The following is a 12,440-nucleotide window of genomic DNA, read 5'->3' as shown; positions in this document are numbered from 1 at the left end:
TCTAGCATAGAAAATCAAGAACAAAGCACTCTTAGGAAATCAGAAAGAACACATAACACATAGGCCTCCAGATAGATTTGTATCCTACCAAAATTTTACTCTTCAATATAGACCTTGTCTATCAACGATATTTTTTTTTTGAACCTTCCACGTACAACCAAGCCAAGAATCATCCAGAATGGATGAGTGCTATGAATGATGAATTACGAGCCTTGGAAAAATCCAAAACCTAGGATATAAAAAATCTTTCTCATGGAAAGAAGTCTATAGGTTGTAGATGGGTGTTTAAAATTAAAAGCAAAAGTGATGGAACTTTAGATAGACATAAGGCTGGATTAGTGACCAAGGGTTATTTTTCGGAGTATGGAATAAATTATGATGAAACATTTTCTCTAGTAGCAAAGATGACTTCCATTAGAACCCTTATAATTGTAGCTGGCATTAGAGGTTGGCCTATTTATCAAATGGATGTCAAGAATGATTTCCTCAATGGTGAATTGAAGGAAGAAGTTTATATGGATCCACCACTCGGATATGAGGTTCCTGTTGGAAAAGTGTTTCACTTAAGGAAAGCCTTTATGGTTTGAAACAGATGCCTAAAGCTTGATATGATTGTTTTAGTTCTGTTATGGTTAAATTAGGTTTTATTTCCTGTTATACTGACACTGCTATGTTTATTAAGAGATTTGATGCAAATATTGTTATTTTTCTTCTCTACATTGACAACATGATCATCATTGGAGGAGACAAACAAGGAGTTAGTTTTATTAATAATATTTTAAAACAAAGCTTTAAAATGACTGATTTAGGTTTTCTTAGGGCTTGAGGTTGCATATTTTGCTTGTGGCTATTTCTTAACTCAATTCAAGTTTGCTTCCGACATTATAGATATGTCTGAAATTACAGATGAGAAAAGAGTAGATACTCCTGAAGTGATAAATGCAAAAATGAAGATAGATGATGGCACATCTCTTGACGACCCTACTTCTTTTTGCCAAATGATTGGGGCTCTCATATATTTGACTATCACTAGACTTTATATCTCACATGCCTGTATATTCAACCAGTCAATTCCAACATTCCCCTACCATTGTGCACATGAGTGCCATTATGCGTATCATTAAATATTTACAAAATTATGTTTCTAAAAGAATTGTTTTGTCTTCATCCTCCCCACTCGAATTAATTGCTTATACTAATTCTAATTGGGAAGGAGATCCTAATGATAAACACTCAACTACAGGTTTCTGTGTCTTTGTTGGTGACTCATTGGTGTCCTGAAAATGCAAGAAGCATAAAAAGGTGTCATTATCGTCAACTGAAGCTGAGTGCCGGGTCATGGCCACCACAACATCTGAAATTGTGGTTGAAAAGATTATTGGAAGGCATGGGGGTGCATGTGCAATCGCCGTCAAGGATATGTTGTACATAACTGACAATCACACATTTCATGAACACACCAAACATATTGAGATGGATTGCCACTATTTTCCGAAGAGTACCTAAAGAAGACCATCCAACCATATGTAGCATTGAAATTTCAGTTGGCTGACTTCTTTACAAAAGCTCTTCCCTCTCCCCGGTTTCACTTTTTGTTTGATAAACTTTCGGTGACTACACCGCAATTTTGAGAGAAAGTATTAAAGTATATATATATATAGTTTTGCATATGTACATAGAGTTACCAGAACATGAGAACTAGAATATAAGAACTAGAAATATGGGCATTTCCAACACTTTTTTGCAAATCCAACCATGTGGATGTGCTTGGCATCGTGAATTTGCTAGGAATAAACCATTGGATCATGTATTTTCGATAAAAAATGTGATTTTTGAATGCTTGAATATTTATGAAGATTATGAACCATTATTTTAAAGCCTTAAAAAATCTCATTTATGCATCAAAATCAGACGATTCAAGAGTGGGTTCTTATAAAACCAAGCATGCAGATTACATCTATATCTTTATAACTTATATTCAAGAGAAAAGAACAAAAAATCTATGAAAAGCATGGTTCACACATTAGTTCTCATATTTTCAGTTCTCATATTCTAGTGATTCTGTACATATATATACATATATTAATAAGTATATATATTTGTTGATGTAACACGTAAAACCCATTAGGGGTATTTTAGTCATTTTACCTTATATGATTAGTTGTGTTCATTAGGGGCACTTTAGGATTTTCTTCTTTTTATCAAGGGCATTATAGACCTTATAATGCCCTTGAAATATAGCTGTTGGGAGTGATCCCAACGACTATATTTCTAGCCGTTGGGAGCATTTCCAATGGCTCATGATGTCCCTTTTGTGTGTAAATAAGGGATGAATCCCCTCTTGTTTGTTATGCTTGTTCTCATGCTCTCCCTCAATAAAGCCTATATATTTTTTATGTTTTCTCTCTTGCCCAATAGTGACATTGTGTTTGTGATTGTATCTTTACCCATAAGTGGTCTCCATTTGCATGTGTTGTACTTGCCCATAAGAGGCACTTAGTTGTGTTGTTCATATTTCATTACATTCTCATGTTTAACCTATGTCACATGGGTGCGGGTGTGGGTGCGGGGGTGCGACCAGAGTTACCAGTCGAGAAAGCGGGAGCGGGAAGCGATACGGGAAGCAAGGCACTTTAAAAAATTTAGGAAGCGGGGAAGCGTGGGACCACTTAGAAGAAAATTCTGAACCGTCTCAGAAGCGACCTAGGAAGCGAACCGGAAGCGAGGGGGAAGCGAAAAAATGAAAAAAATGGGGAAGTGTGGGGGAAACGTGGGGGAAGCGCTTCCCATAAAAGGGAAGTGTGCTTCCCAAAAAAGGGGGACGCTTTCCCTCACGCTTCGGAAGCGCGACGTTTCGCGCTTCCGAAGCGCGCTTTGGGGAAGCGCGCTTCCCCTTTTGCCTAGGCGCTTCCGGTAACTCTGGGTGCGACACTTTGAAAAAACTTGGGTTTTGGGGTGCGGCGAAAATCTATAAATATATATATATAAAGTCCAAAAGTTGAACATAAATGACCCTGGGTGCGTTGACCGCACCTAGGGTCAGGTCTACCGCACTGGGTGCCGCACCCGCGTCGCGTCGACGCGGGTGCGGCACCTTGTGACGCGATGCGGGTGCGGCACCTTGTTGGCTGAGTGCCTGTGACATAGTGTTTAACTAACCATGACAAAATGTTGTGATTGTGATTTACAATCAAAAGATCTTAAGAAAATCCAAGAATCACAAGGCATTGCAAACATGCTCTAAGAAATTCTCTCGGGAATCATTGATTACCGTGATAGCACTTGGCTGTTTATAACTTTTAGCCTCCAATTGAAAAGTTTCTGTGGATGTTAGTCTAGTTATTTGTTCATTCCTCCAAGTCCAGAGCTATAGTTGGTGAGGAGTCGTAGATGAAATGGCCATTCAAATTGAACATTGCATTTCAAGTATTTACTTTGTGGATTTCTTGACCTTTAAATTGGGATTTTAGTCGAACATGTGATTTTATTTGTTTATGATGTAGCAGTAATAGACGAATGTAGAAGGCTAAACTTGAATCATGTCTAGTAATATTGTACTTCGTTGATAAATATTGCTAGATCATAGAAGCTTGCTCACGTTTCCAAACATACAGGCACATGCATTATACATGCATGCATGCATACATACATACATACATACATACATACATACATACATACATACATACATACATACATACATACATACTTACTTACTTACTTACATACATACATACATACATATTATACAGTGAAAAGGATTAGGTGTTAGCAATATCTTTTGTTTAAAAATTGTAAAAAGAAGGATAAAATCTTAAAAATAAAAAATGAAGAAAATTATGTTTGAAATATAAAACATAGGAAATGAGGAAAATTAGTGTTTGCAATAATATTTGTGATATTTTTAATTTTTGTAATTTTTCAAATATCAAAATGATTTTATCTTTTTAATCTTTTCAAGATATCACTATACATTGAAAATATGGGTGATGTCTGTGATAATGAGTTGTATGTGTGGACGTGTATGTGTTTGCACTCTCTGAAAATCTTCAATATCATTTCTTTAAAATTTTTAACGTAATATTTTTTTTTTAGATTTTGGCAGAACTTTCTATCTTTCATTAGAGTATCCTACATTGTCTTAGAATATCTCAAATATAAAAATACAGTTTCTTGTGGAAATCCAGTGACAAGGGATGCACTGCAAAGTTTCTTTGATTTTACATTACACGATTGTTTTAACCTTTCTATCGGAATATTGGTTGGTTAATTTGCTGGAGCCATTTTCTTTGTTTGGTGAGAAGAGTAACAGAGGTGTATTGGAGGTGTCCATTTGATACATGAACACCTATTTGATTAGGTCCTTTTCCTTTTCCGGTTTTGTATGTTTGCAGGTTTGGCATTGTTACAGGCTATGCTGAGTCAATGCTGGCTGATGTTTAGCATACACTATCATCAGTATGATGCTGAACCAGTGGCGGGGCCAGGAATCTAAACTGGGGTGGACACAAATGCACAGTAAAAGAAATGTAAACAAACCTAAAATCTAATTAAATATTCATGTTATTTAAAAAAATAAATATAAAACCTAAATCCTAAAAAAACCCTAAAATTCTAAGTTTATAACTAAAATCAATCTTGTGGAATCAAGTTTAATGTTGATTGAAAAAAAAGAGTACCTAAATGCTAATTGAAAAAAAAAACTGAAAAAACCCTAAAACCTAATGAAATACTCATGCTTCATGCTGTTAAAAAAAACAAAAAACCTAAATCCTAAACAAACATCATTAACTTGTATATGTTAATTTAAACCCCCCCTAAAATTCTAAGTTTCTAACTAAAATTAAGCATTTCGAATCATGCTTAATGTTGATTAAAAATGAAAACACAAAAATACCTTAAAAACCGAAATCAAACACCTAAATGCTAATTGAAAAAAAAAACACCAAAAAAACCTAAAACCTAATTAAATATTCATGCCAATTAAAAAAAATTAAATATAAAACCAAAATCCTAACTCCTAAATCCTAACAAACAGCGTTCATATATGTAATAATTAAGAAAAACAAAATCCCTAAAATTCTAAGTTTATAACTAAAACCAAGCATGTGGAATCAAGTTTAATGTTGATTGAAATGAAAAAATACAGAAATACCTAAATGCTAATTGTTTTTTAGAGGTACCTAAATGCTAATTGAAAAAAAAAGCACAAAAAACCCTAAAACCTAATGAAATATTCATGGTTCATGATATTTAAAAACTAAAAACTAAAAACTAAATAGAAAACCTAAATCCTAAACAAACACCATTCACATGCATATGCTAATTAAAAAAACCCTAAAACCTAATTAAATATTCATGCTATTCAAAAAAACTAAATAGAAACCTTCAATCCTAATAAATACCATTCATAGTTTCATACATACGTTAATTGAAACAAAAAAATAACAAAACTCCCAAAATTCTAACTAAAATCAAGCATGTGGAATCATGTCTAATGTTGATTGAAGAAAAATGCAGAAATAACTAATAAATATCTATCTTATTAAAAAAAACCTAAATGCTAATTGAAAACAACACAAAATCCCTAAAACCTAATTATTGATATGCAACTATTTAAGAAAAAGTAAATAAAAAATCTAAATCCTAAGTCCTAACAAACATCATTATTAATTTCATATGCTAATTGAAAAAAAACAAAAAATCACCAAAATCCCTAACCCTAAAAAAGGCACAAGAAGAAGAAGTTCGGATATCCACCGTGCTAGAGAGACCGTCGGATGGCAGACGGCTGAACGCAGCCACGCACACAGGCAGCATGCCTGATCCTGGCCTGAGCAGAAATTCAGAGAGAGAGAGAGAGAGAGAGAGAGAGAGAGAGAGAGAGAGAGAGAGAGAGAGAGAGAGAGAGAGAGAGGACTTGTGCAGTGGTGCCTCCAGACGGTGAATGGCCAGAGCCGTCCTCTGGTCTGGTGGTGTTCAGAGAGAGAGAGAGAGAGAGAGAGAGAGAGAGAGAGAGAGGTGGGGTCAGGGGGCGGGGCACACATCGTGCCCTGGCCTTTGGTCGGGTCCGAGTGGTGCCCACCCTGACCTAGGGAACCTCTAATGTGTGCTCCGGGTCAGGGTGGGCACTGCCCACATTGACCCGATAGCCCTTGGGGGAGTTTTTCAGGTCAGGGTGGGCACATGCCCACCCTGGCCATAACGTGTCTCTGCCACTGTGCTGAACAATAGGTCATGTCACTTCTAGCTATGAGCGTCAGAGCTATGACTAATTACATCATGATGGAGGTGCTTTGCTTGTGCTTCAATCTCACATTGTTGATATCATTGTGCATGCTGTTCTGAAAATCTGGCTATGTCCATAGATATGTTGCTTCAAAACAGGAACTTGCTCTTCAAAAGCATGATTTTTGCTATTATTTTATCTCTATTTTATTATTCCAAGATTTGTAACTGCTGACTGTTAAACTTGTTTATGTGTTATCGCTGTACAGCATGCTGTTTCTTTCACACTTGAAATGGTTTTGTGTTTACTGTGTTTATTATGTCAGCTTTTGAATTGTCTGTTGCTGCATCCACTAGTTCTATTTCTTTCTAGTACTTGTGGTAGCAAGATCAGGATATAGAAGCCGTGCTACTTTTCATTCAGGGATATTAAGTACTGCTGTTCATGCACATCATTAGGAATGTTATGCCAATTTCTTTGTTTGTTCTCTAAAGTTGTCTGGATATATATATATATATATATATATATATATATATATATATATATATATATATATATATATATATAATTCCTCTGCAACCCCTGCAAATCATCGCCTTACCACTCGCTCCCTGTTGGTCAGTTGGAATTGGTATTGCATGTCACATTATTTGCAAAAACGTTGATGCTATGGTTTTTATTGGCCAAATTTATTTGAATTAGGTACTAACTTTGCCACATGAATCTGGTATTTATTTATATTTTGGTGTCCTTTTATTGTTATTTATGACTGATTTCATATTTACTGCAATTGGCCTTGCTTTGTTATGTATGTAATGGGTGATGACTTGGGGATCACAAAGAAATCTCTTATTCATAAGTTGCAGAACTGGTGGCAGATTTGGCAGCTGCTTTTGCTGATTAATAGCTTCCTACTGTTGATCATGTATGGATTCACCATAGTTACTGGATTAGGGAATTTGTATAGTAACCTGAGTAACCAAATACTTGGCTTTATTTGTTCAAATGATTCTATTGCAAGCTTATCAGGATCATTGGCACCCAGAGGCCACAACCTTGATGACCATGGATTTAAACCAATTCACGCCCATGGGGTTGTGTTGCACTTTCTAGTCATTATAAAAAAGAATGGAATTCATGATCTGGCACCTTCTAGTCCTTATGGGATAGAAATGGAATAAATAAGAGATTGCCGCCTTATAATCAAAGCAACAGTCTTATTCGATGCTTCTGTGACTTTTTAGTGCTTTGCTCTTTCCTTCCTGCATTAACTCTCTTTGGTTTTCTCTGTTTGGCTTAGGTTCACCTCGAATTGTTAAAACAGTAGTTATGGTCCTTGAGGTCAGTCACTGTCTGGACGAAGTTTGATCCTTTCAAGTTCATTTGCCACTATGCATGAGCTAAGGTGCAATGCCTCTTTTAGTTTTGTTTCCCCTCCCAATAATGTTAATTTTTTCCTTCAATAATTACTACATTTTCTTTTTAGTACAGTATGGTTATAGAAGTCGCAATGCCTCACACAAATGTCACAAACCTGATTATTTTGAGTGCAACAATCCAACCATTGTAAATCTTCACGCGATGATCACCACCCATGAAGACTAGAAAAAATTGCCAATGTTTATTGTTCACAAAAGTTGTCTTTTCTGTTGGTTTCTTGCAATTTCATCTGGAATCCTTGAGTTTTGATGATTGCTTTCTGCAATTACCATGCTTTGCTTTCTTTTCTCTTGGGTAGGTCCAGAGAAATTATTTTAAATCATTCTAGCAGTCTGTTTGATCATATAGTTGAAAGTCCTGTGGCCTGTGCAATGCGTATTTCATGCTTACTGCAAGGGCTTCTGCGTAAATCTCATGAAAGCTCATATAATTCACGATACTCAAATACTTTGTGTTAAATCTTCATGTTCCACAGGATTGAGTACCATCCATCAACTAAATCTTTGTGGGTTTTGGAGAATCCAATCCATGAGTTTCTCCAAGATCTATGTTAGTTTTATTAATGGCATCCAGTTTCATGTGTTGTTTAAATATGTGCAGCTTATTTGCAGTACTTTGTTTCCTTTTTATTCTTTTAATTTTCTTCTTTTTGTTGCAGGTTTTGTCATGCTTTTGAGGTTTTTTATAGCAGTTATGATAATTTCAGATGGAGATGTATATACTTGTTTTTTTTGCCGTTTTGATGCACCTACTTATCCGGAAAAGTGGAATAAGTTTTGCTTCTGCAATAGTATTCCCCAGCTTATCCTACATTTTTGGATAGGCAGGTGCAATCAAACATGCCCTTGTGGAAAGCCTAGAGTTTTGAAGATGGTAAGCTGTTGCATTTGTGTCATTTTCATGCCCCATGTATTACAAGTAAAATACCATCCCTTAAAATATCATGAGTGGAGTTCATGCATAGAGGTGTCTTAATGGCGTTCCATACTTTACAATTGTGTTCAAGATAAAATAGTATTTTCTTTCATATATACCCCATCTAAGTTGGTGAAGCATCTAGTTTTTGATGCGCTTCACTCTAAGATACCCTCCATACACAACCACACCTGGTGTTGAGAGTTTCACCTCCTGAACAGGGCTGGGAAGTGAGACAGGTCAATGGTGCTTGGCTTATAAAGCACTTGCTCAAACTCGTAAAGTAGGGTCAGCAAGTTGAACATGAACAATAGGTGCTTGGCTTGGTTTGGTTTGGCTCGACTCATGTAGGTTCTTTTTAGTAGTAAAAAATATATTTTAGATACGTTTTACCTCACATAGTATAGTCTGAAACAAATGGTTGAAGTTGGCTTGCAAGCAATAATTTTAAAGATAAAATCTTATTGCTTCTAGCTTTCAAACAATGTATATTTTTTTAAATGACCCAGCTCAAGCTCGGTTCAGTAAATGTACATTTTAAATCATATCACTCTTAGCTTTTAAATAATACATTATTTTTTTAAGCAAGCCTGCTTGAACTCGCCCGTTTAGCTCGGCTTGGCACGACAATGGTTCAAGCTTGAACACTTGAAGCTTGGCGTTGGGCTAGTGCAATGAAAAACACTTAAAATGTATCGATTGATGTAGTGTGGGGAACCTATAAATCTCATAGTTTTTTCAGGTGAATTTATGTGTGTGAGGTAATGAAAGAAAGCAACACAGTCATGGGTCAGGTGAGTCACTGGTCCACCTAGCTTTCGGATCAGTGAATTTCAGGCTCAGAGATCCTTTGAGGGAACTTTGCTTGGTGTACAATAGTGAAGTGATGTTGGCATGGAAATGGGGGTTCAAGTCTTGAGAATGACCGTTCGGTGCAAAAGACTGAAGGTTCAACACTTGGGTCAGCAGCAGCAGGCCTAATCTTATAAAGTCGTTTGCCATTCATCCCATTCAAATGAACCATTTGGAGAGAAATGGATCGAGTCCGTGGTGTTAGTTACGTGGGTGCCCAGGTACCTATGCAAACTTTTTGAGATGCAAAAAAGCTTGGTAGCTTGTACCTGCGCTGAATGCTGCAGGTGCTCTGGCAAACCATTTGATAGGTCTCCCAAGACTAAACCTGGCTCATATGTATATATAGGGAAATGAAAACTTACAAAATGAGCATGGTGCTAAATGAAACATGCCAATAGATTTTTGGTGTTTTTTTTCGAAATTCTGACCCATAGATCTTCTCATGATTTATTAGAAATTGACACTTAAATCATGCATTTTGGATGAAAAAATGGTATTTGGAAATTAAAAAATTTATGACAACTGTAGACCGTTTATTTTTAAATCTTTATAAAAGCATATATCCATGCAGCGGAATCAGATGCTCCAAAGAAGTGATTCCAATAAAAAATGGCTATAATTATTAATAAAAATCTATTTCATATGGACAAATCAAACTATTTATTTCATATGGAATCAGGGCTGGGCTTTTTTAAAAAAAAAAAAACATTTAACTGGGTGACGAGCGGCGTCATCTCCATGATGTTCCTCTCCCTGTCCAAGGCGGCAAGGCCATATCCATCGGCGGCGCATTCTTCCTCTACGCCGGCATCGTCACTGCCGGCTGGGTCTTCTTCTACAGCCTCCTGCCGGAAACCGCTCGAGCAGGCCGAGATGCTCTTCTCCGGGAGGAAGGGCACGGCCAATCTTCTTCTTCTCTCGCTGATCAGGCCGTCGCCGGTGAGCTGCAGATGGGGGAGAAGAAGGATGGCGCAGCTGTAAATACAGAGGACGGTAGGGTCTGAGTTGTTCAGGAGAGGAAGGGCTGGCTTTTGGCGTTTCCTGTTCTTGCATGACGTAGTGTTGAAAAGATTCCCGAGCTAGCTACTGAAAGAACACGAGGGAAGGAAGAAGCCAAGAAGCAGAGGAAGATGGCCATACGTATTCTACCGACGAATAGGCCTTTGCGAATAGCTGGAGTGATGTCTTTATCATTTATTGGCATGTTATGTACTTTTTTTTATATAAAGTATTTCAAATGTGATTGGATGTTGAAACAACATGCACTGACTATGACTGGATTGAGAGAGCTCTCGTGAACCGACTGGTCTGGTGGGATCTCCCATGGTAACAGTCTACGGTCTTTCTGGAAGCAAACTAAGGACGACCGTGGGTACCTGGCTTGCCCCGTCTAACCCAAACTCCTAGCGCAAAAACTAAACTCCAAACGCTTCCTCCAAGGGAAGATCAAGATCCCAATAGATGAGCATGTAAGTAGTGGAGAGGCCAGAAGCTTCCATGCGTGTATATTTAGAAATGGGTAGGTGCTTAATGAAATATGCTCAATGATACATGCTAATAGTTTTTCTGCTCTTTTAGTGTTTTTTTTGCAGTTTTGACCCCATAAATGTGTTGAGCATGGTCGATTTATGAGGAATCCGCACCTAGATCATGTGTTTTTGATGAAAAAATGATATTTGGAGCCTAAAAAATTTATAAATATTTTGAACCGTTGATCTTTTGAACCTTATAAAAATGCACCCATGTCAGAATCAAACACTTCAAGAGTTGATCCCTATAAATCACATCTTTACCATCAAATTTTTTTTAAAAAAAAACTTGAAAAACCCATTAAGCATGTATCATTAATAAGCACCTAACCCTCACTATATATATAATGGCGTGAAAGTTTCCTGCCTCATGTGGTGAACCCCACTCAGAGGCAGATTGCCGCTCACAAGCACAACCTCCACTGTCTGCTCATAGATAACATACGTGGGGAGTTCATGCCATATTTTGTGCTCGAATCTGATTGCTAGGCCAGAGATTCTGGATAAGATCGTTCTTGCCCTAAAAGCGAGTCTTGATTATGACAAGTTTGTGGCAGAGGCTAGTAACGCTGGTTCTTGTTTTTTGTACAACAATGATGATGTTCGATTTACGTAAAGATTGTGGGTTCCAGTTGATTTTACTTTGAGGAAAGAAATTTTGCCAGATGCTCATAGATCGAGATACTCTATTCATCAAGAGAGTAACAAGATGTTTTAAGGATCTTCATAGGAGTTTTTTGTGGAACGGTACGACTGTAGTCGATTTTGTTGCGAGATGTCTCACTTGCCAACAAGTGAAGATAGAGCATCAGAGACCTAAAGGTCTTTTGCAGTCATTGGAGATCCCAGAGTGAAAGTGAAATGATATCACCATGATTTTTTTGTTGGTTTGCCGAGAACCTGCAGAAATAACAACACGATTTAGGTGATTGTGGATAGGTTGATGAAGTCAGCTCGTTACTTTCGGATCAATAGGAGCAGATCTTTGGTAAGTATGACATATTTATATGTTGACAAGATCATTCATCTTCATGGAATTCCGCAATCCATTGTATGAGATTGTGATATTCATTTTACTTCACGATTTTAGAAGTAATTGTAGAGTGCGCTTGGTACGACACCGATGTTCATTACTACTTTTCATCCTCAGACAGATGGTCGATTAGAGAGGACTATCTAGACCTTGAAGGATATGCTTCGTGCATGTATTTTGGAGTGGTCCAGAGAGTGGGATAAGCATGTTAAGCTGACAGAGTTTGTATATAACAACAATTATCATGCAATTATTCAGATGCCCCGTATGTGGCTTTGTACATGAGGCCTTACCAATCTCCAAATTATTTTTAGTGAAGTTAGTGAATGAGCTCTTGAGTCACCAAAGATTATTCAATATTACTCAGATCAAGTGCAGATGATTTGCCATAGATTGTTGACAACATAGAGCCGATAGAAGAATTATACTAATAAGAGGC

The sequence above is a fragment of the Nuphar pumila genome, chromosome 7 (genome assembly GCF_984573655.1).
Source record: "Nuphar pumila chromosome 7, dmNupPumi1.hap1.1, whole genome shotgun sequence".
NCBI classification, from domain to species: domain Eukaryota; kingdom Viridiplantae; phylum Streptophyta; class Magnoliopsida; order Nymphaeales; family Nymphaeaceae; genus Nuphar; species Nuphar pumila.
Note: the sequence above shows the minus strand (reverse complement) of the source record.